A 24814-nucleotide genomic window follows, 5' to 3' on the forward strand; every position below is an offset into this window, starting at 1 on the left:
TTCTGAGTGAAATTTTGCTTACTACATGACTAGCAGGTGGAACGTATCAGTATTCCATTACTTCCAAATATCATTATGTCTTTCAAACCTGAATAGATTGTTGCTAATAGATTTCATCATGAAATATATGCACTGCGAGGCTGCAGTTAATGTCTCCAATGCTGAAACAGGTATTTACTAGAAAGACGCCTACACATGTTAACCTCATCATATTTTTAATTACATAGTTACGTGAGATAAGTGTACCTAACCATATTATTACATTCTGAGTGTCTCGTAGAATATCAATGAATCAAGACATACAAAGTATGCAAGATCCGGGCGGTCGCAGAGGGTGGGCTTACTGGTAGTTGGGAGCTCCAACGTCAGGCGCGTAATGGGGCCCCTTAGGGAAATGGCAGCAAGGGAGGGGAAGAAAACCAATGTGCACTCTGTGTGCATAACGGGGGGAGTCATTCCAGATGTGGAAAGGGTCCTTCCGGATGCCATGAAGGGTACAGGGTGCACCCATCTGCAGGTGGTCGCTCATGTCGGCACCAATGATGTGTGTCGCTATGGATCGGAGGAAATCCTCTCTGGCTTCTGGCGGCTATCTGATTTGGTGAAGACTGCCAGTCTCGCTAGCGGGATGAAAGCAGAGCTCACCATCTGCAGCACCGTCGACAGGACTGACTGCGGACCTTTGGTACAGAGCCGAGTGGAGGGTCTGAATCAGAGGCTGAGACGGTTCTGCGACCATGTGGGCTGCAGATTCCTCGACTTGCGCCATAGGGTGATGGGGTTTCGGGTTCCACTGGATAGGTCAGGAGTCCACTACACGCAACAAGCGGCTACACGGGTAGCAGGGGTCGTGTGGCGTGGGCTGGGCGGTTTTTTAGGTTAGATGGCCTCGGGCAAGTACAGAAAGGGCAACAGCCTCAACGGGTGCGGGGCAAAGTCAGGACATGCGGGGACCAAGCAGCAATCGGTATTGTAATTGTCAACTGTCGAAGCTGCGTTGGTAAAGTACCGGAACTTCAAGCGCTGATAGAAAGCACCGAAGCTGAAATCGTTATAGGTACAGAAAGCTGGCTGAAGCCAGAGATAAATTCTGCCGAAATTTTTACAAAGGTACAGACGGTGTTTAGAAAGGATAGATTGCATGCAACCGGTGGTGGAGTGTTCGTCGCTGTTAGTAGTAGTTTATTCTGTAGTGAAGTAGAAGTGGATAGTTCCTGTGAATTATTATGGGTGGAGGTTACACTCAACAACCGAGCTAGGTTAATAATTGGCTCCTATTACCGACCTCCCGACTCAGCAGCATTAGTGGCAGAACAACTGAGAGAAAATTTGGAATACATTTCACATAAATTTTCTCAGCAAGTTATAGTCTTAGGTGGAGATTTCAATTTACCAGATATAGACTGGGACACTCAGATGTTTACGACGGGTGGTAGGGACAGAGCATCGAGTGACATTATACTGAGTGCACTATCCGAAAATTACGTCGAGCAATTAAACAGAGAACCGACTCGTGGAGATAACATATTGGACCTACTGATAACAAACAGACCCGAACTTTTCGACTCTGTATGTGCAGAACAGGGAATCAGTGATCATAAGGCCGTTGCAGCATCCCTGAATATGGAAGTTAATAGGAATATAAAAAAAGGGAGGAAGGTTTATCTGTTTAGCAAGAGTAATAGAAGGCAGATTTCAGACTACCTAACAGATCAAAACGAAAATTTCTGTTCCGACACTGACAATGTTGAGTGTTTATGGAAAAAGTTCAAGGCAATCGTAAAATGCGTTTTAGACAGGTACGTGCCGGGTAAAACTGTGAGGGACGGGAAAAACCCACCGTGGTACAACAACAAAGTTAGGAAACTACTGCGAAAGCAAAGAGAGCTTCACTCAAAGTTTAAACGCAGCCAAAACCTCTCAGACAAACAGAAGCTAAACGATGTCAAAGTTAGCGTAAGGAGGGCTTTGCGTGAAGCATTCAGTGAATTCGAAAGTAAAATTCTATGTACCGACTTGACAGAAAATCCTAGGAAGTTCTGGTCTTACGTTAAATCAGTAAGTGGCTCGGAGCAGCATATCCAGACACTCCGGGATGATGATGGCATTGAAACAGAGGATGACGCGTAAAGCTGAAATACTAAATACCTTTTTCCAAAGCTGTTTCACAGAGGAAGACCGCACTGCAGTTCCTTCTCTAAATCCTCGCACAAACGAAAAAATGGCTGACATCGAAATAAGTGTCCAAGGAATAGAAAAGCAACTGGAATCACTCAACAGAGGAAAGTCCACTGGACCTGACGGGATACCAATTCGATTCTACACAGAGTACGCGAAAGAACTTGCCCCCCTTCTAACAGCCGTGTACTGCAAGTCTCTAGAGGAACGGAGGGTTCCAAATGATTGGAAAAGAGCACAGGTAGTCCCAGTCTTCAAGAAGGGTCGTCGAGCAGATGCGCAAAACTATAGACCTATATCTCTGACGTCGATCTGTTGTAGAATTTTAGAACATGTTTTTTGCTCGATTATCATGTTTTTGGAAACCCAGAATCTACTATGTAGGAATCAACATGGATTCCGGAAACAGCGATCGTGTGAGACCCAACTCGCTTTATTTGTTCATGAGACCCAGAAAATATTAGATACAGGCTCCCAGGTAGATGCTATTTTTCTTGACTTGCGGAAGGCGTTCGATACAGTTCCGCACTGTCGCCTGATAAAGTAAGAGCCTGCGGAATATCAGACCAGCTGTGTGGCTGGATTGAAGAGTTTTTAGCAAACAGAACACAGCATGTTGTTATCAATGGAGAGACGTCTACAGACGTTAAAGTAACCTCTGGCGTGCCACAGGGGAGTGTTATGGGACCATTGCTTTCACATGACCTAGTCGATAGTGTCGGAAGTTCCATGCGGCTTTTCGCGGATGATGCTGTAGTATACAGAGAAGTTGCAGCATTAGAAAATTGTAGCGAAATGCAGGAAGATCTGCAGCGGATAGGCACTTGGTGCAGGAAGTGGCAACTGTCCCTTAACATAGACAAATGTAATGTATTGCGAATACATAGAAAGAAGGATCCTTTATTGTATGATTATATGATAGCGGAACAAACACTGGTAGCAGTTACTTCTGTAAAATATCTGGGAGTATGCGCGCGGAACGATTTGAAGTGGAATGATCGTATAAAATTAATTGTTGGTAAGGCGGGTACCAGGTTGAGATTCATTGGGAGAGTGCTTAGAAAATGTAGTCCATCAACAAAGGAGGTGGCTTACAAAACACTCGTTCGACATATACTTTAGTATTGCTCATCAGTGTGGGATCCGTACCAGATCGGGTTGACGGAGGAGATAGAGAAGATCCAAAGAAGAGCGGCGCTTTTCGTCACAGGGTTATTTGGTAACCGTGATAGCGTTACGGAGATGTTTAATAAACTCAAGTGGCAGACACTGCAAGAGAGGCGCTCTGCATCGCGGTGTAGCTTGCTCGCCAGGTTTCGAGAGGGTGCGTTTCTGGATGAGGTATCGAATATATTGTTTCCCCCTACTTATACCTCCCGAGGAGATCACGAATGTAAAATTAGAGAGATTAGAGCGCACACGGAGGCTTTCAGACAGTCGTTATTCCCGCGAACCATACGCGACTGGAACAGGAAAAGGAGGTAATGACAGTGGCATGTAAAGTGCCCTCCGCCACACACCGTTGGGTGGCTTGCGGAGTATAAATGTAGATGTAGATTGTTGTGCCATCTAAGTTGACAATCATTCTTAAGTGGGAAAGTAGCTGAATCGATACATTTGAGCAAATATATTATACTATTTTTCTAGTTTAAGTTTTCATCGCTATACGCGCCCAACCGCTTGCAATGTACCTAGTTTCTACCCTCTCCATATTAAGATTCTCTCAAACAATGCAGATGAAACTGCCACGTGAGATTACACAGTGGTTGAAACACTGAACACACAGTAGGGAATCCAGTCATTCAGTTTTCCAGTGGATTTTGTTAATTTAGGGTAAATAGCATGTTGGTTACTCTGGGCATAGCCCTTTTCATTCCCCATGATAATGCAACAAGAACTTGCACCCTGATTTAATAACTTAGTCATTGATATGACTTTAAACCTTAATTTAATTTCCTTTGCACAACCACTTAGAACAAGCACTCACAACACTCTTAATGACATGGTCATCACTAAAATCATTTTACACAAGGCAGACGAATTAGTACCAAGCTCCTCTATGACTTTGTATAGCAATTTTTGAGTGATTCTTTATTGTTATGGAAGGCAATTATAAATTGTGACTTTTAATAATAATGCATCCCTCTGTTTCAACATGTTGTCAGTCATTTCTTCTTTGGTACAGTTACAACGTATTATGGACACATGAAAATGTCATAATTAGTGCTGGTGTACCTCAATGATGTTAAACTAGGTTTGGCCGGCCGAAGTGGCCGTGCGGTTAAAGGCGCTGCAGTCTGGAACCGCAAGACCGCTACGGTCGCAGGTTCGAATCCTGCCTCGGGCATGGATGTTTGTGATGTCCTTAGGTTAGTTAGGTTTAACTAGTTCTAAGTTCTAGGGGACTAATGACCTCAGAAGTTGAGTCCCATAGTGCTCAGAGCCATTTTTTTGTTAAACTAGGTTTCATGTTTCTCTAGTTCCATAATCTACTGCAGTGTCTGTTCATGTAAACATATATGGAGATTGAAAAAGAAATTATTTCTAAATTCTATACCATTATTTTGCATTACAAATTAAGATAATTTTAATACCTTCTTATTGCATATACGAGAATTCCGTTTTTGGGCAGAAACAAAAACAAAAGTGCTGAATTATATTAATATTTGCGCGTTTTCTGTTCTTTATTTCAAGCCTTATGGACGAAAAAGATTAAACAGCAGTAATTTTTTTGTTCATAAGTTGGATAGTAGAGTTTTTCAGTATTCTAGATTGATGGGTAAATGTCATCCTACTGTAAAGTATTTGGTCAATTTTCATGTATAGTGTATCACAATTTTTCCAATACATAGACGTCATCTGATCATAGTATATTACCTAGTAAATCAATAGTTTTTGAAATCAACATATAAAATCAGTCGCATTTTTCTTATCAAATGTATACCTGACTTTGCCTATGAACTCTTTCAGGCATTCAGACACTTATTCACTTTTCCTCAATTTTGAACCACAATTTTTCAACCTTCACTGATCTTGGGAATCTACTATAAACACCATCTTCCAATTTGTCAATATTGAACTATGTAATTTACAGAAATAATTATTGCATTGAAATTCAGTTGTGGAATCTATTTTTCCCTCTGCACACAAAATGTTGTTCCCACTGTAATCGAACAGTTCAGAGGCCAGGTGCAGATCCAGAGCTCGTTCTAAGGGGGGGGGGGGGATCATAGTTTCTTTCGGTCTCTATCTCCCCTCCCCCCAAAATGACCTGTCACAAATTTGTAAAATTTTAATAACAATAACAACAACATATTTAAATGTTTAATATATTAAAAACAAATAGTTTAACCACCATAAAATATATAAATGTTTTCTGTAATAATAATAAATTTTCTTATCAGTGAATAATAAATCACTTTAGCATAATATCCAAAAAATTGCTAATCAAAGAAATATAGACTTTGAACTGCATACACCTCAAATATTTGGGGAGGACATGTGTCTCAAAATTAATTAAGAACTATAATGGCAACACTTTCTCATCACTTAAAAGTGGCAAAATTCATGCAGTGTAAAAGGGAAGTGTACATTCCTAATTATCAGTATTTAACTTAGTATTTTGACTGTGAACACAGGTGTGCACACTAAGACTCTGCAAGTATGTAAATTGGTGGTGGAGGGTGGGGTGGATGCAGTTTCCTTATTTCCATCTACTTTCAGAAAGGCAGTTTATCAGTCTTGCCTTAGTTAACTTTGTCGATTCTACCTGTGCACTCATGAACTATGTTGCATTCATTGTTGATAGCTTGTAGCGACAGCTTGTACATATGCACCTTCTCCCGGATGGAATGTTCTCTGCAGGCAGCCAGGCCACAAGCCCATCCATCTCAGTGGGGTCCTTACAGCCTAAGAAAGGACTCTGTGTTTAACTTAGCTTGTAAATTCTAGAGTTCCTTGTCATTTTTGACGCTTCGTTTTTATGTTACTTTATACTCCAGAAGCTGTTATTAAATTTATAACTTGATAAACATTAAACTATGAATGCTTATACTAGTATGTTTTGTTGAGATCATGCACCTCATGATATCAAGCCCCACCCCTTCCTTTGGATCCATGCTTGTCAGTGGCGAATTTCTCACTTATAATTAAGTTTGAAGTAGTTGCACTGAGAGGTATTGATTTTGTGACAAAAAACACATTTCACCCTTCGATTATCAGAACTGAAATCAATTTCAGCGGTGCAATGTTAATGGTGAGCCTCATATCAAGTAGAAAAACTTCATATGCTGAAGCCTTGACTCAATGTATAATATGTCCTGATTCCATGGTGTATTAAACTCTCTCCACTCCAAGAAGCTAATGATATATTTTCTTTTCTGGTAACTTTTAGAAAGTGAACATTGCCAGTTTCTGCTGAGAACGGCTATTAGAAAATCATGAAGAGAGTGGTTTATTATCAAAATTATTGTTCATTTCAAACATTTTAAGTACATACAGCTTTATCAGTGCACTGAATGCCACCAGACGACACTAATAATTTCAAACCAATGCTTCATGATGGTCAGAGTGCACCATGAATAATTATAGAGAAAGTATGGCAGTGAGCAATCTGAACTAAGCTTGCTCATACACACAGTCCATACAGAACTCAACTCCCAGGCCACCATGGCAAGCAACATTGTTCACTACTCCTGATGATATCATCATTGTGCGAATGCAGAATTCTACTAAACAAGCAGTATTTGCAGTAACATAAAGCTAGATCTCCTCATGCAACAAAAATGACACCCTTTGGCCCCTGTCAAGTAGCATCACCAATGTGCTTGTGGAAACACACAAATATCAGTGGTACCAGTCCACTTTTAGCCATGCCACAAAAGTTACAAATGCTTTAACTTCTCCTACCACCAATTAGCGCCAGATGGGGCAGCTACATTTGAAGCTAATATGCCATAATTGGTGGTTTTCATATTTATACTTGTGTGTTACGAAAATATGTAGTTTCAATGATACACAACATTAAAGATCTCTCCAAAATGAGTTGTCTTGGGTATGGTTTATTATGCTGCAATGGTAGGATGTGCGATTTTTGTGCACAAAAGTTTTGCCACTGCAGTTGTTACTCATTATGGTTAATTTAGGGATGAAATTATATGCTATTTCTATTATATGATGCTTGGAAAAATTTGTATGTGTATAAGCAGGTATTATGTAATAAGGTAAATGTGATCTATGGTTTCACTACAGTTCATTTTATTCTAAAATTGGTGAAAATTAATGCAATACTGGTAGTATGTTCAGATAATCAGATTCCAATACTCAAAACTTCAATGCTCTTAAACACTTGCCCAGTGGATTTGAGTAAGGAAGTAATGGGGTTTCTGGTGGTAGTATTATTCCAGATTTAATGTAGCTTTTAATAAAGGAAATTAACTATAGTACAGTGTCTTTTAATGCACTTGCATGAAGCAAAGCTCCAAAATCCGGTATAGAATAAATGTAATATTTCGTTATATTTACCTGATGTGTGGTGTAAGAGTGAAAATATTAGCTTTTACATCAGCCATTAGAAAATCATAAATAGCGTACAATATATGACACAAAAACTTTGAAACTGTACTTTTTAGAATGTCATATAGGTCAAAATAATGGAAATACGTAATCTCCAGATGTCAAATATAGAAGTGTTACTTCCAGTTTCACTTAGCTAGGACTGTGTCTTTAATGCGAGTATCGGATTTTTTAATAGAGTTCAAATCACAGCTCTACAAATACTTCAAATTAGCTTTCATTATCCAAATCTCTATTATGTGCTATGTCCATTACTTTGTTTGATGCTACTGTGTTATTTGTGTGTAAATTCCAGTTTTATATCCAATATTTGTGCTTTTTTGACTTCATATTGGTTTCTTCACTTTGTTCTAATACCATAGCCTGAATGACAGCACTAATGCCAGTGCTAATAATCATAGCTGACACCTTACCGAAAACAGTGCAATGCCAATATCGACAGAAGTGTGTCAAGACAGCAGCAGATGGCGCCTTTGTCACGTTCGTGAATGCACATTACAGAGACAATCACTTTCAAATGTGGCACTTACTTGTCAGTGTTTGTACAACGCAATTAGTAGATACAATGAACCAACAACACAAAACTTTGATGTGATCCTAACACCTTTATGGCACTTCAACTTTTGTAGAACCATCTCATGCATATGTTAGCTGCCTGTGCTGTATATGAAAAGTGGAGGCTAAACCAATTCCTACGAAACTGATTATGACAAAGAAGGTGATTCCACACCTATTGAGTGTCAGGATTTTTTATATGTGCAATTTCCAGCAATTATCATTAAGATATGCAGTTTTCTTTAAATACTGCTTGCTTTCACAGTTTTGCAATGCAGATTTATAAGTACTGGTTCAGAAGAAATGTCAATGATTCAATGAGTGAAAGTCTTGACTAACCTTATACAGTCAGGAGCTGACTTAAATTAAACGAAATTTGGGAAGCAAAATAACCGACGATTACCGAAGTAGGGATGATACAAAATGTAGACTGGCAAAGCTTTTCTGAAGAAGATAAATTGGTTAACATCAAGTATAGATTTAAGTGTCGGGAAATCCCTTTCTGAAAGTATTTGTATGGAGTGTAGCCATGTATGGAAGTGAAACTTGGATGGTAACTAGTGTAGACAAGAAGAGAACAGAAGCTTATGAAATGTGGTACTACAGAAGAATGCTGAAGATTAGATGGGTAGATCACATAACTAATGAGGGGGTTCTGAATAGAATTAGGGAGAAGAGGAATTTGTGGCACAACTTGACTGGAAGAAGGAATCTGTTGGTAGGACTCGTTCTGGTGCATCAAGGGATCACCAATTTAGTATTGGAGGGAAGTGTGGAGGTTAAAAATCGTAGAGGGAGACCAAGAGATGAATACACTAAACAGATTCAGAAGGACGTCAGTTGCAGTAGGTACTGGGAGATGATGAAGCTTGCACAGGATAGAGTAGCATGGAGAGCTGCATCAAACCTATCTCTGGACTGAGGACCACAGCAATAACAAAATAAGAATCACTATAGTGAATAAAATAGTATTACTATCATGGAGTCATGATAGGACATGTGCAAATATACTGATTAAATTTTAGCATCCAGTGTACATCATTTATTAAGCCAAATGCCATGTAGAAAGATGTTACAGCTAGTGTAAAGAGCAAATGACTCAATTTAGGAAAATGACTATGTCATTATATTAGCTGAGACGAAACATTAATGAAATAAATATTGGATTGACTAGATCACTAAACAAAATAACTGAAAAATCAATACACACGTGACTAATACTGCACATAATATCATGCTGATTTACGATGTTTGAAATGAAAACCACGAGATATGTTAAATGACAAGGTGCTTGAAGCACAGAACCTCATTAGCAATCACCTAAAAGTTCTTCATGTAAACACATTACTGCAGTGAGAGAATTTTACAGGACATGACCCTCACATGGCAAAAATAGGAAAAATGAAACTCTGTATGAATCTAATGAATGTGCTTAACGTTCACAGGCAAAAGCCAATCCCATAAAATTTTCGACAAACAGCTTTATTGCCACCTAACAGTAAACTGGGAGTTCAACCAGACAAAACAGTTTAAACAGCTGCAATATGATCAATAATATCTATAGCAAAATCTCTAATAATAAAAGAAATGGAGCCTCAAGCAGTAGCCTCAAGAAATTCAACAATTACAGAAAAAAAGAAATTAATAACAGTAATTATTGAATCATCGTCTTTAACCTGTGTTTGAAGTGCTATCAGGTGATTCAAATCAGCTGCAAGTGAATCAAATAAGCCTACTGTGTGTGTTTCAAAGAGGCTAAAAACATTCCACAGAGAAGTGACGATTTTTATGACCTACAACAAGGAAGTCCAATCCTTAAAATGAGATAAACTGTGTGGAGACCTTTCTTATTTATTTAGATGATCATGTGGACAGACTTCCTAGTTCACAAGAGGCATAGCTGAATGTAAAGAGCAATTTATCCTAAGTTTGTAGCAGTTGTTAGCATCCAACTAAGATGATGAAGATCATTTAGCTCCAATATGACAAATGTAGAGGGATTATGGGCAAAGTTTGAACTCACTGTTAATCACGTTCTGGAGACATATGTGCCAAGTGAGCTGGAGACATATGTTCCAAGTGAGTGGATAAAGGCTGAAAAGGGCCTTCCATGGTTTAATGATCAAATTCGGAAAAATGTTGAGAAAACAGAAAATGTTACACTCTCCATTAAAAAAAAAGAGCCTGCAAATGTTGAAAGGCGAAAGTTATCAGATATTTGTGCAAATGTCAGAAGATCGATGCTTGACACATACAACATCCACTGTCTTACATTAGCGAAAGATTTTGCCACATACTTTAGAAAGTTCTGGTTGTACATAAAAGCACTGACTGGGTCAAAGACTTCTATCCAGTCACTTTTTGACTAGTCTGGGGTGGCAACAGAAGACAGAAAAAGGAAAGCTGAGGGTTTAAATTTCACATTTAAAAAGTCATGCATGCAGGAGGCTCATACAAACGTACTGCCGTTTGACTGTCATATAGACTTCCGCGTGGACGATATAAAGAGTCACCAGATCCAGATGGAATCCCAATTCGGTTTTAGAGAGAGTACTCCATGGCATTGGCCCCCTACTTAGCCTGCATTTATCGTGTACTCTTACCTAATGAAAAGTTGCAAGTGAATGAAAAAAAGCACAGGTGGATCATGTATATAAGAACGATAAAAGAACTAATCCACATAATTATAGACCAATATCCTTAACATTGGTTTGCTGCAGAAGTCTTTAACACATTCTGAATTTGAATGTAATTAAATTTCCTTGAGACAGAAAAGCTTTTGTCAGCAAATCAGCATTGATTCAGAAAACATCGCTTGTGCAAAACACAGGTTGCCCTTTTCTCACATGATATCCTACAAAACGAGAATGGAGAGAACAAACAGATTCTATATTCCTACAGTTCTGAAAAGCATCTGACATGGTGCCCCAAGGTCTGAACATACAGTTTAGGTTCCCACAAATTTTTAGGTGATAGAAAACAGTATATAGTCTTTGATGGCATGTATTCATCAGAGACAAAGGTATCGTCCCAATTGAAGTGTGTTAGGAGTGCTTTTATTCTCTGTATACATAAATGACATGATGGACAGTGTGACCAGCAATAATCGGCTGCTGATGCTGTGGTGTACGGGAATGTGCCATCATTGAGTGACTTTAAGAAATACAAAATGACTCAGACAAAACTTCTAGTTGGTGTGATGATGGCAACTTACTTTAATGAAGATGAGTAGGAAAAACAGTCCTGTAACATTCGAATAAAACATTAGTAGGATTCAACTTGACAAAGTAACTTCAAGTAAATATCTAAGAGTAACAATGCAGAGCGATATAAATGGAAAGAGCACGTCAGGTTTAGGTACAGACGGCGAATGCTCGACTTCGTTTTATTCGGAAAATTTTGGGAAAGTGCAGCTCATCCGTAAAGGAGAAAGCATATAGAACTATAGAGCGACACATTCTAGAGTACTGTTACAGTGTTTGGGATTTCCTCAAGGTCGAATTAAGGGAAGATATCGAAGCAGTTCAGTGGTGTGCTTCTACATTTGTTACAAGTAGGTTTTATCAGCACACAGGTATTACAGAGATGCTTCATGAGCTCAAATTGGAATCCCTAGATGGAAGGGATTTCCACAAGAAACTATTCCGCAAATTTAGAGAACTGGCATTTGAGGCCACCTGCAGAACGATTCTACTGCTGCCAACATACATTTCACGTAAGGAGCGAGAAATTAGGTCTCCTATGGGGGCCTTTAGACATTCGTCTTTCCCTCGCTTTATTTGCGAGTGGAATAGGAAAGGAAATGACTAGTAGTGGTACAAGGTACCCTCCGCCATGCACCGTGTGCTGAGTGTATATATAGATGTACTGGGTGTACAATCACTGAGCAACTCCAGAATTGAAGAAATATGGTTTATCTAATTTCATCACAAAGAAATTATAGATGCTGCATGTATTTCATTGTTCAACCTTATCAAAATACGTTTTACAGAGGAACCATTTCTAGACTACTTGAAATAATTTGTCTTGCTCACACATATAACACATGACAGGTATTTGCCCCAACATTACAGGCCTATAGCAACAACAACAGTCATATCGAAAATATTGCCACTTTAATGAAAGGCCAATTTAATAATTTTTTTAGTGTAACTGCCTACTTAACAAGGTGCAATTTCGGTTCTGAAGTGGGCTGTCAACAATTAATGCAGTTGAAGAAGTTGTATTATCAGTACTATTCCATTTTGAAAACAGTCAGCACACTTATGCCACTCTAGTAGATCTAACCAAGGCCTTTGACACTACCTTCCATAGAATTTCAATTAAGGATCTTTAAAGATCTGGAATAACTAAAACAGAACTAGCACTACTGAGATAGTATTTAACAAATGGAAACCAAATAGTTATTTCTAACTGAAAAAGAGCTAACCTCAGAGAAAAATATGAAGTCTCACAAGGATCTGTGCTGGGACCTATGTTATTAATTATCTAAGACTATGAATTGTGTAAAATTTTATCAGATAAATTCATGAGATGCATTGGTAGAACTTTCATCACTTCACTTCATCACATTAATGAACAATTCTATAATGGAAAATGAAGTTCAGTGTTTCCAGCAAAATAGGTTGCACTATATAATCACAAAACTGTACACATATACTCTTTTCTCTTAGAAATGTTAATAATGGGCAAAATGAATTCAGGCACTCTGTATAACTGTTAGGCATCTACCTCAGTAGTAAATTATGCTTCAATGCCCACTTAGAAACTCTCTGCAGTAAGATGGCAATAGTCCTATATCTCCTAAAAAAATATAATCATTGTGTTAATTAAAAGCTCCTACTTATAGCATACTATGCCTGTCTCAATATAGACTTACACTGTAGAATACAGAATTAGATGAATTATTAGCTTAATCAACACAACTTTTTTGCATACAATACTTTGTGAGCACAACATACTTTCACTGCTCAACCTATACATATTGAAAGTACTTATGTATGGCAAACAGAATATCCACATGTACAAAATTAGATCAGATGTGAATTCACATCAGAAGCAGAAACAAACACTTACAGGGCATTCCTTGGACTCGATTAAATAAATTCAAAAATTATTTTTTAGATGTTGGTAAAAACAAGGGAATGACACAAAAATAAGTTTAAAATGGTGGTAGAGATATTGTTGAAAGAAAGAAAAAGTGTTCTATAAGAAAAATGGTTTTATAGATAATATAAAAGATGATCTTTTTGTTATAAATGTGACTGTGGACAAACCAAGTTTTGGCTTCCGACATATAAATTCCTTTGCAGTCTATCTAATTTGCATAACAACATTAATTATGTGATGAGTATAATACAAAAATCTACATAATAATATTGACACACGCAAACCAATTGTATAATTATACATGTACTAATGATATCATGTACAACAACACAGTTGTTTGTAGGCAAATAGATCAAGTTGAATTCAAATTTTTAGAGCATCAGTATTTAATGCAAGGTGATAACAAAATGCTTCAGAACACAGTTACAGTGTCCATTACACAGGTGGTTCAAGGTACTACAAAATTTGTATATCTTCTGAAATCAGTAATGCTGGGAAGAAGAATGATACAAATTTATTATAAATTAATAAATGTGTTAATCAAACCACATAATGATTATTTTTTCATTATCTCGGTTATATCGACACTAGAATGTATGAAAATACACTCTAAGAAAAAATAAAGAAAACAACATGCCACAAAGGATGGTAGATGTGGTTTACATGTACAGGCAAAGAAACGATTATAATTTGAGAAAAACTGGATGATTTATTCAACAGAAAGAGCTTCACAAATTGAGCAAGTCAGTAATGCATCAGTCCACCTCTGGGTCTTATAGAAGCAGTTATTCGGTTTGGCATTGATTGATAGATTTATTGGATGTCCTCCTGACGAATATCGTCCTGAATTCTGTCCAATTGGCATGTTAGATTGTTAAAATCCCGAGCTGGTTAGAAGTCCCTGTTCTTACTGCTCCTAATGTTCTCAATTGTGGAGATATATGATGACCTTGCTGGCCAGGGTGAGGTTTAGCAAGCACCAAGACAAACAGTAGAAACTCTCGCCATGTGTGTATGGGCATTATCTTGTAGAAATGTAAGCCCTGGATTGCTTGCCATGAAGGGCAACAAAACAGGGTGTAGCATATTCTCGACAGACTTCTTGCTGTAAGAGTGCCACAGATGACAACCAAAGGTGTCCTGCTACCATCCCTCCTGGTTATCAGGCAGTATGGCGAACGATTGTCAGGTTAGTATTCTACTGCTGTCCAGGTAATCTCCAGACACGTCTTTGCTGGTCATCTGAGCTCAGTTCGAAGTGGGACTTATCACTGAAGACAGTTCTAATCCAATCAATGAGTTTCGAGCCAAAGTCGCGTCTACGGACGCCCCAGATAGCAATGAAATACCAACCCGAGTGTCGCCTCCCACAGAGCCTGTCAGCCAAGGAGTGATGGTCTGGGGGGCCATTTCACTTCATAGCAGGACCCCTTTGATTGTCATCTGTGGCATCCTTACAGCACAAAAGTACGTTAAGGATATTCTACAACCCGATTTGTTGCCATTCATGAGAGCCATCCTGGGCTTACATTTCAGTAAGTTAATTCCCATCTGCCAAATCCTATCTTGGCCAGCAAGGTCGTTGGATTTCTCCGCAGTTGAGAATGTTTGAAGCACTATGGGCAGGGTTCCCCAACCATCTAAGATCTAACACGCCACCTGGACAGAAACTGCCCCAATATTCCTTAGGAGGACACCCAACAACTCTATCAATGAATGCCAAGCCGAATAACTGCTTGTATAAGAGCCAGAAATGAACCAAAACGTTATTCACTTACTCAATTTGTAAAGCTCTTACTCTTGAATAAATCATTCAATTTTCCTGAAATTGTTATCATTTGTTTGTCTGTATATGTACATACCATCCACTAATTTCCGACCCATTCGAATAATTCCTTAATTCCTTCGTGATGCGTCTTTTTCTTCTTTTTAAACAGTAGAAAGCTTATTCGACTTGTATATGGCTTTCTTTGCTTCCTCCAGAAGTAAGGGTTCACCCTGCAACAGGACGTCAATTTCATACATAGGTCTGTGAGGGGTAGCATGGAGTGTATCCAGTGCTATGTGAATTGAAAATATTCTTGGAAGTATACAAATGTGAAGCTTATTCTGATTTCTAATTGTGGCCTGATGACTTAAGTCTGGTGGTAAAGTATCGCCAAGGTAATGGAGCCTTATCTAAGTGGTTCTCATTTAGATTTACATCTATTTTGTTGATATGCGTGCTCCTGCACCATAGTGGTGCACAATAATTGGCAGTTAAGTACACCGGAAATTACGAGTAGCATATCTACTTACACTCTCCATGCTCTTCCCACAAATATCGTTATTATTTTGTTTCTAGTCCTTAGTTTTTGCCCAGTCAGCTACAAGTGTTTTTTATATATCAGAAAATGTAATGCAAAAGTAGTTGCTATGATATATTTGTTTCTTCGAAAGTGGAACATCCTGCTTTGTGGTTTCTGAGGTGGGATGCACTAATTTCAGTTTTAGATGGATTCTAGCACGATAGCCATTTCTTATAATATTCATTCAGCTGTTGCAAATACGCTGCCCAAGAATGCCTGGGATGGTTACTGCCATGTCATTAGCACAGCAGAATTTCTGTGAAGCCATTACTATTAATGATGGGAACAACCGAATGAAAACAACTGGTTCATTCGGTCATTGAAAAACAATCAACTCATTCAGTTGTAGTTATAGAAATCAATTGAATTATTCATTAATTCTTTTGAATGAAACTAGCCTGTGGGAGCAACCGAATGAAAACAATTGATTCAGTTGGTTGGACTATTCATTCACTGTTTTAAGGCAAACCTGTCTGTGGCAGCAACCGAATGAAAACAATGGCTTAGTTTGTCAGACTGTTCATTCATTCTTTTGAATGAAACTAGTACGTGGGAGAAACAGAATGAAAACAATCATGTGAGTCGGTTGTAGTGTTACCTGTCAGTTTGATTAATATTCATTTTTTTTTCTAGTGAAAGCGCTCAATGGTTGTAATCGAATGAAAAGATTCGACGATACTGTAGTTTTGCATGTTGACCAAATTATTCAGTCTTTCTTTTCAAGTGAAAATAATCAGTAGTTTTCCTCTCAGTTGAACAATGTATTCATTCTTTTAACTGAAACAGATCTTCAGTGTTTTAGCTGACCAATCTATCCATTCATTCTTCTGAGTGAAACCAGCCTGTTGTTGTTGTGGTCTTCAGTCCTGAGACTGGTTTGATGCAGCTCTCCATGCTACTCTATCCTGTGCAAGCTTTTTCATCTCCCCGTACCTACTGCAGCCCACATCCTTCTGAATCTGCTTAGTGTATTCATCTCTTGGTCTCCCTCTACGATTTTTACCCTCCACGCTTACCCCCAATACTAAATTGGTGATCCCTCAATGTCTCAGAACATGTCCTACCAACTGATCCCTTCTTCTAGTCAAGTTGTGGCACAAGCTCGTCTTCTCCCCAATTCTGTTCAATACCTCCTCATTAGTCATGTGATCTACCCATCTAATCTTCAGCATTCTTCTATAGCACCACATTTCGAAAGCTTCTATTCCCTTCTTGTCTAAATTATTTATCGTCCACGTTTCACTTCCATACATGGCTACACTCCATACAAATACTTTCAGAAACGACTTCCTGACATTTAAATCTATACTCGATGTTAACAAATTTTTCTTCTTCAGAAACGCTCTCCTTGCCATCGCCAGTCTACATTTTATATCCTCTCTACTTCGACCATCATCAGTTATTTTGCTCCCCAAATAGCAAAAGTCCTATACTATTTTAAGTGTCTCATTTTCTAATCTAATTCCCTCAGCATCACCCGATTTAATTCGACTACAATCCACTATCCTCGTTTTGCTTTTGTTGATGTTCATCTTATATCCTCCTTTCAAGACACTGTCCATTCCGTTCAACTGCTCTTCCAAGTCCTTTGCTGTCTCTGACAGAATTACAATGTCAGCAGCGAACCTCAAAGTTTTTATTTCTTCTCCATGGATTTTAATACCTACTCCAAACTTTTCTTTTGTTGCCATACTTTAATTAGCTGAACTAAAGCAGTGCTGCATTATAGTGACAGATGGCGGTCACGAGTGAAGACATATCTCAGGAGTATGCCAAAGTTAACATAAGCAGTATACATATTCATTTAATTATGAACTGAATGGAGTAATTTTTCTTTTCATCATTTAAAACTGATCCATATACTGTTGTGAACTAAATTGTTCTAGATGCCATAAGCACATAGCTAATTAACCTGACATATCACTGGGATAGCTATGCCATCACTTAAATTGCCAACCCCGGACAAAAACTTTGAAAACTGGACATGTGAGGTAAATCAGAGTATTTTCCCGAACTTAGACTGTCTGTAGACGCTAAGCTGGCTGATGACCACGACGTTCCACGGAGAACAAGGACATGAGAGGAGAAATGTTTCTGGGTTTGTGTTTCAGTGCTAACAATGCCAGCCAGTGCATGCCTCCTACTGATCAGCAGATATAAATTACACATGAGAGTAACAAGGATTTGTGAAAGTGCATTATAGAGACATTCATATTCAGAGATAGTACTAAACTGCAGTAAGGAGAATTAAATCAGTTTTACACAGCTCAATGAGTAGAAGGCAAATTTCATTTAAGACATTCAGTTGCCTGGTGGATGGGGTTAGCAGCGCAGTGTACGTGATCACCTATTGCCAGCAGCTTCTCATTGTCTCAGTAAAGAAGTATGGAAACTACAGAGTGTTCCAAAACTGTCTTTACAGCTCTGATCACATGTATGTAAGGGATGGGGATAGGTAGAAAAGCGTGGTTTATGGCATGGGGATAGGTAGAAAAGTGTCGTTTACGGCATAATATCCATATACATCTACGGTTCTAGTAGCCACTTAACAGTGTTCAGGGTGTTAAGGTGACCATATTGTCTAGAGTCCACAGGACACATTAAAATTTTTTGATATTACAAAAGAAGTTTGAATTGAACATAATAAATGCAAACTATCACTTTAATTTGTTACAAAAAGTACATTAATTTAGATTTTATTAGTCCCTTCTAATATGAAGGTTTGTGAGCAGACATATAGTGTTTATCAGTGCTGTAAATTTTCTGTAGCATGTCTGTATTCTGCAACAACCTTATGAAAACCTCCAGCTGACGTTTCATAATAATTCACTCTAGTCACTAACATTGCTTTTTTAGTTACTACAACTAACTGTGTTTTGTCACTGTTCCATACTTTACTCATTTGGGAAAATACCCTTTCAGTAACAGCATACCGATACAGTTGAAATGAACATACAATTTTGGATAAATCGTTTCATAATTGTTAAATCTGGGACAAATGGGGATCCCAAATTACTTTTGAAAAAATTCGGGACAGAGCTGGAAAAATCATGACTGACATGAAAAAAGGGGGACAGGTGGACAGATGATTATCTTCTGCTCTTGCACCACCTGTAGCACACTTGTCATCTAAGCAATATTCCAGTTCTACATCCAGCCTAGATATCCTTATTAAAGCGTGCTATTACTGCTCTCATGCAAGTTCACAGTTCGTGCGAGTCCTGCATGAAGAAAAAAATGTTATTGGATTTCCCGGAACTAGGTGTCAGATCTGGTCTGTACAATACATTCAAAACATTGCACCGACTGCTGGAGGGTGGTCAGTCAATAATTAACACTGGGAAATGAGGAAAATGGTTCAAATGGCTCTGAGCACTATGGGACTTAACATGGGGTCGTCAGCCTCCTAGAACTACTTAAACCTAACTAACCTAAGGACATCACACACATCCATGCCCAAGGGAGGATTCGAACCTGTGACTGTAGCTGTCGCGCGGTTCCAGACTGAAGCGCCTAGAACTGCTCGGCCACATCGGCTGGCGAAATGAAGAAAAGACCAGCTCTAGATCTATGAGTACATTATGTCACAAACCAGACCTTTCTACATATCCCCATTCCTAAAATATACTTGATCAAATTTGTAAAGACAATTTTAGAACATACTGTATGTGCATAGCAAGACAGCTAAGCATGCTTGCTGCTGCGTTTCTAATAGACTAAAATGGAGAAACTATCTATAGTTAGGACCTCCCTTAATGAATTTTAACTGACGTTTATTACAATTTATTTCTAGTGAATCGAATTTCCACAGGGACGGAAAAAGATCCAAGTTTGCCCTGGACAGTTGTATAGGAATCCCTCCAGAATGCCTCTGTAATCCCTCAAAACTAGGACCAATCCAAGTAAATCTGGATGTACTGCAGCCCTAGTCAGGGGTGCAAAGGTGAGGGCAATAGTTCCCTTCAGGATATATAAAGAAGAAAAGAACGTTGTCTCAGTTAAGCGACAGTTTTCATTTCGTTTTATAGGCAATGCGAGATGACGTCCACAAATCCAAAATCATTTGAATATTCAGCCATTTATTAGTGTGGAAGGTCAATATTTTGTACAAAAAACTATGTCACCAGCTACTTACATATGTCCTATGTTTTCAGTTTTACAGGTGGTGTCATACTAATGAAAAATTTATAAGCACAAATTTTCAGTAATACCTATAAGGCGTTAGAAATCTGTATGGCGCTATGAGAGACTATTTAATATCTATTAGTCCATTTAAAACATGTTGTATTAAAAAGTTTGCCTATTTAAATAGTTATTTTCTGCTTTTTAGTCTTGTGTGTGAAATTTTTCAGTTGATTTCAAATGTTTGGATGAGATTACAGCAGGATATGTGGTAAATTTCAGGTTTATTTCAGTTTCTCTTCAAATCAGTCAACCAATATATTGATTCCTCATAGGCATCTCTCCTGAGAAGACCGCGAATTTAAAAGCTAGAGAGAATCGAGTTGACAGGGAAGCTCAGCAGCAATAGTTCTTAAGTGAGAAACATTCGCGACTGGAACGAGAAAACAGGGAAATAGCAATGTTACAGCAAGTACTTACTCTGCGTCACACACCAGACAAGAAAGCTAGTTAATATTGCATTGTCATCCTGTTCTTAGTTAAGCTGAATGTGGCAAGTCTATAGCTTAACGAGAACTTAGTTTAAAATCCATTGCAAAATTTGTATCAAACAGACAGAGACAGACAGACCAAAAACAAAGTACCCTCAGCCACACATCAGATTCGAAAGCGATTTAATATTACAGCATCATCCAGTTCTGAGCTATGTTCAAAGTTTTGAGACTCTAGATTATAGGGAAACTACTTTCAAATAAATTGCAAAACTTATACCCACCCCCCCAAAAAAATAACAGACAAGAAAACGTTCTAATAAAAATGTATTAAAATTGTTTGCTCATTTATTATTAAATAATTTACATTGCAGCACCAGATATTAAACGTCTATAACCAACCAAAAATTGGCATTTAACGCCAAAATTCGTACTTCAATAAGTAATTATGAATACATGCATTTTGAATATACTTTACTTTTAGACACACATTTTATTCACATCTCTTTCAAATAAGATACTTCATTTGTCTCTAAAAAAGTTGTCAACCCTAGTCATGTTTCATGTATAACCGAAAAGGTAGAACAAGAATGTCAATAAGATCACTCAAACGTTGCAGATAAGCTTAAGTATTGTGGTATGAGTGGGACAGTGCACAAATGGTTTAAATCATATGTAATTGGAAGAGTGCAGAACATTGAAATTAACAGTATAGGTAGTCTGCAAAAATCAGCAGTCTTTTAACTGTGGAGGCATCAAAATTAGTGCCACACAGAGTACAGTCTTGGGTCCCTTATTGTAATTTAATATGTATTAATGATTTTCCATTCTATATTCATGAAGATGCAAAATTAATTCTTTTTGCTGATGATACAAGTATAGTAATTGCACTCACTCAACAAACAAGAATCAGCTGAGGAAATGAATTAGTTCTCTGTTCTTGGACTCTCACTGAAGTTTGAGAAAACAAAGTTTACACAATTCTGTACAGTAAATGGCATAAGACTACTGATAAATATAGTCTATGTACAGAAGTCTGTTGCTAAGGCAAAATATTCGAAATTTCTGGTTGTGTGCATTGATGATAAATTGAATTGTAAGGAACACATCGATGATCTACTGAAACGTTTAGGTTCAGATACTTATGCTATTAGGGTTATGCCAAATTTTGATGATAAACACACCAGTAAACTAACCTACTATGAACATTTTCATTCACTGTTTTCGTATGGCATCATATTTTGGGGCAATTCGTCTTTAAGAGAGAAAGTATACATTGCCCCCAAGCGTGTAATCAGAATAACAGCTGGAGTCCACCCAATATCACCTTGCAGATATTTATTTAAGAAACTCGAGATAGTCACAGTACCTTCACAATACATATATTCACTTATGAAATTTGTTATTAATAATACACCCAATTCAAGAGTAACAGCGAAGTGCATAGCTACAACACTAGAAAAAGGATGATCTTCACTATTCTGGATTAAATCTCACTTTGGAACAGGGCTGAATTATGCTGCTACAAAAATCTTTGGTCATTTGCCAAATAACATTAAAAGTCTGACAGATATATATATATCGTTGCTCCAGCGATCTACGATAAACTGCTGCTAGATAAGGAGAGGGCTTTCCGCATGTTCTCTGTACAGGGTTATTACAAATGATTGAAGCGATTTCACAGCTCTACAATAACTTTATTATTTGAGATATTTTCACAATGCTTTGCACACACATACAAAAACTCAAAAAGTTTTTTTAGGCATTCACAAATGTTCGATATGTGCCCCTTTAGTGATTCGGCAGACATCAAGCCGATAATCAAGTTCCTCCCATGAGTTCGAAAGCATCGTTGATGCGAGCTCACAGTTCTGGCACGTTTCTTGGTAGAGGACGTTTAAACACTGAATCTTTTACATAGCCCCACAGAAAGAAATCGCATGGGGTTAAGTCGGGAGAGCGTGGAGGCCATGACATGAATTGCTGATCATGATCTCCACCACGACCGATCCATCGGTTTTCCAATCTCCTGTTTAAGAAATGCCGAACATCATGATGGAAGTGCGGTGGAGCACCATCCTGTTGAAAGATGAAGTCGGCGCTGTCGGTCTCCAGTTGTGGCATGAGCCAATTTTCCAGCATGTCCAGATACACGTGTCCTGTAACGTTTTTTTCGCAGAAGAAAAAGGGGCCGTAAACTTTAAACCATGAGATTGCACAAAACACGTTAACTATTGGTGAGTTGCGAATTTGCTGCACGAATGCGTGAGGATTCTCTACCGCCCAGATTCGCACATTGTGTCTGTTCACTTTACCATTAAGAAAAAATGTTGCTTCATCACTGAAAACAAGTTTCGCACTGAACGCATCCTCTTCCATGAGCTGTTGCAACCGCGCCGAAAATTCAAAGCGTTTGACTTTGTCATCGGGTGTCAGGGCTTGTAGCAATTGTAAACGGTAAGGCTTCCGCTTTAGCCTTTTCCGTAAGATTTTCCAAACGGTCGGCTGTGGTACGTTTAGCTCCCTGCCTGCTTTATTCGTCGACTTCCGCGGGCTACGCGTGAAACTTGCCCACACGCATTCAACCGTTTCTTCGCTCACTGCAAGCCGAACCGTTGATTTCCCCTTACAGAGGCATCCAGAAGCTTTAAACTGCGCATACCATCGCCGAATGGAGTTAGCAGTTGGTGGATCTTTGTTGAACTTCGTCCTGAAGTGTCGTTGCACTGTTATGACTGACTGATGTGAGTGCATTTCAAGCACGACATACGCTTTCTCGGCTCCTGTCGCCATTTTGTCTCACTGCGCTCTCGAGCGCTCTGGCGGCAGAAACCTGAAGTGCAGCTTCAGCCGAACAAAACTTTATGAGTTTTTCTACGTATCTGTAGTGTGTCGTGACCATATGTCAATGAATGGAGCTACAGTGAATTTATGAAATCGCTTCAATAATTTGTAATAGCCCTATATAGGAAATGTCAATATTTTACACAGTGATAGCATACGCAATTCTGAACAAAAAATGTTACATGAACATGGGTCCACAAAAACTTTGATAGGGAGATATGGATGTTGAAAGGAACTTTAATTCTGTAAAATTGATGTGCACAACTTGAATGCATACGCAATACAACTGGACCATAACTTGATTTTCTTGCAAACAATGTGCGGGTACATGCCATAATTACGCCCTTCAACCTACCACATATTATGGTCATGTGACATACATAGTACAAACACCCATTGTTTGTGCAGTTGTGCCGTGTAAACTGCATTGTGTAGTGTACCGGCGACGTATCAGTTAGCTGTGAAGTGCATACTGTTAACTGTGTTCGTACAAGTGCTGCTAACAATGCCACACGTCTACAGTAATGAGGAATAAGCAGATACGATGTATGTTTATGGCTTCTGCGGCGGTAGTGCTACCGCTGCAAGAGAAGAATACCACAGGCGCTTTTCGACTCGACGATTACCTGGTCGCAGGGTGTTTACCACTTTGCGTGCAACAGGCTCTCTCAAGTAGACACTTTTCGTCCGTGCGTGCATGTCAACAAACTTTGCAAAAACAGGAAGAAATTATCACAAGTGTTGAGCCAAGTCCCGGTACGAACATACGAAGAATGTCTCTGTGTATGAATGACCCACAGACACGTGTATGGAAAACCTGTATCCAATTCACATACAGCAAGTCCAAAATCTCAACGTTGGCGACAATGCCCAATGACTTCAATTCTGTCGCTGGGTAACTGAGAACAGTCATTTGATTCCATACATACTATTCACTGATGAAGCCCAGTTTTTACGACATGGATTACACAACACACGCAATAATCATCGACGGTCGCGGGAAAATACACACGCTTCAATGGATAGGAATTTCCAAGCCATAAATGTTTGGTGCAGCATGATTGGTAATCTTTTGATAGGTCCATTTATTATCAATCAGCGATTCACAGGATTGAGGTACCTGCATTTTTTGGAAAATTCATTTGTGGAATTACTTGAAGACATTCCTTTAGCCAAGAGAACTGGAATGTACTTTCAATGTGACGGTGACCCTCCACATGTTACCTTACATGTGAGGGACCATCTCAACCGCACCTACCCTCATTGCTTGATAGGCCATTGCGGTGCTATTAACTGATCTGCAAGATCACCTGACCTTACACCTTAAATTTTTGTTTATAGGGTTGGATGAAATCAAAGGTGCTCAAAGTGAAGGCAAATACACGAGATGAACTGCTTCTTCGCGTCAAGGACGCTGCTGAACTGATTAGGAACCAGTCACAGGCAGCTGATCAAGCAACACAACATGTTATCGCTAGAGCGCAGAAGTGTGACGTTTGTGGAGGGATATTTGAACCTGTTCTTTGAACTGTGCAACATCTGTACGGCAAGTGTTAAAGCTGTTTGTAATGGTCGTGGTACGTCGTTTTCAAC

General features: G+C 38.7%; 1 protein-coding gene across 2 annotated transcripts in view; it reads left to right on the forward strand.

Moving 5' to 3' along the window:
* The window catches only part of LOC126259245 (C-1-tetrahydrofolate synthase, cytoplasmic), a 170769-nt gene that overhangs the window by 1085 nt on the left and 144870 nt on the right, over nt 1-24814 (forward strand). The gene's annotated exons all lie outside the window — the stretch shown is intronic.

The sequence above is a fragment of the Schistocerca nitens genome, chromosome 5 (assembly GCF_023898315.1).
Source record: "Schistocerca nitens isolate TAMUIC-IGC-003100 chromosome 5, iqSchNite1.1, whole genome shotgun sequence".
Taxonomy (NCBI): domain Eukaryota; kingdom Metazoa; phylum Arthropoda; class Insecta; order Orthoptera; family Acrididae; genus Schistocerca; species Schistocerca nitens.